This window comes from Zingiber officinale, chromosome 8B (assembly GCF_018446385.1).
Source record: "Zingiber officinale cultivar Zhangliang chromosome 8B, Zo_v1.1, whole genome shotgun sequence".
NCBI classification, from domain to species: domain Eukaryota; kingdom Viridiplantae; phylum Streptophyta; class Magnoliopsida; order Zingiberales; family Zingiberaceae; genus Zingiber; species Zingiber officinale.
In genome coordinates this window covers 64,354,023-64,355,088 of record NC_056001.1, presented here as the reverse complement: position 1 = coordinate 64,355,088, position 1,066 = coordinate 64,354,023, and positions in this window count along the sequence as shown.

The window sequence follows — 1,066 nt, the reverse complement described above, 5'->3', positions numbered from 1 at the left end:
TTTAGGGGACTTAAACATTCTAGCTTAGAATTATGAACTTCAGTATTTTGCTTTTTATGTATTTTAAGTTGTTCAATGCTAGAAATTACAGAACCATGCACTATAACAAGTTAGATTGTTAGTCATATGTTATTAGAGTGTTTATTATGCATTAGATAGTTGTAGTGTGAGGTTTTGGCACGAACCAGTGCTGAAATCAGAGTTTCAGTGCGAAATCAGACACCCCAATCGATCGGTGGATCGATTGGGGGGTCCCAATCGATCGGGCAACTTGCTCCGCGAACAGTAGGTTTCTGGATCGATCATCCGATCGATCCAGCAATTTCTGTCGCGAACAGAAGGTTCGGGGATCGATCCCTGGATCGATCGGTCAGTCTGGATCGATCAGCCGATCGATCCAGAATATCGTCCCGAGCACAGTATCGTGCTGGATCGATCACTGGATCGATCCAATTTATGTCCCGCGTACAGTAGCCGGCTGAATCGATTCCTGGATTGATCCGACGTTCCAATCGATCAACGGATCGATTGGGAGGTCTGATAATAGCCGGAGAACGTTTATTTCAGCTCCTTGACCATAGGGGATGTAGTATATGTTAGGTATACTTTAGATTACATCCTTCAGTACATGTAGAACCAGGAACAGTTATCAGTTAGCAACTAAAATTTAAATTAGATCAGTTTTCCGCACAGTTAGCACAGCATAACTGTAGCGATCGGCCTTACAGCTTAGTACCTAGAAGGCGGGTCGTTACACATTATCTACTAATGGTGGCGGTTGACGCCGTGGACGCCGACAGGGCCATGCGCCGGTGGACGACTGGCGACGACGTGCATGAGCAGAGAGGGCGTCGTTCCCTTCTCTCGCCTTCTCCAGTTCCAACAGGACCTCGTCGATGCCAAGGTAGGACCACCGGCAGGCGATGGTGCAATCAGCGAAGCAAGAGGCAACGACGTCTTGTGGTCGATGCCAGGAGACGAGAAGTAAACGCCGTCGGCAAGAGACGGTGACAGGGCGGAAGAGAATTAAAAAACAAGGTTAAGATGAAACGGGTTCGTGGGTGAA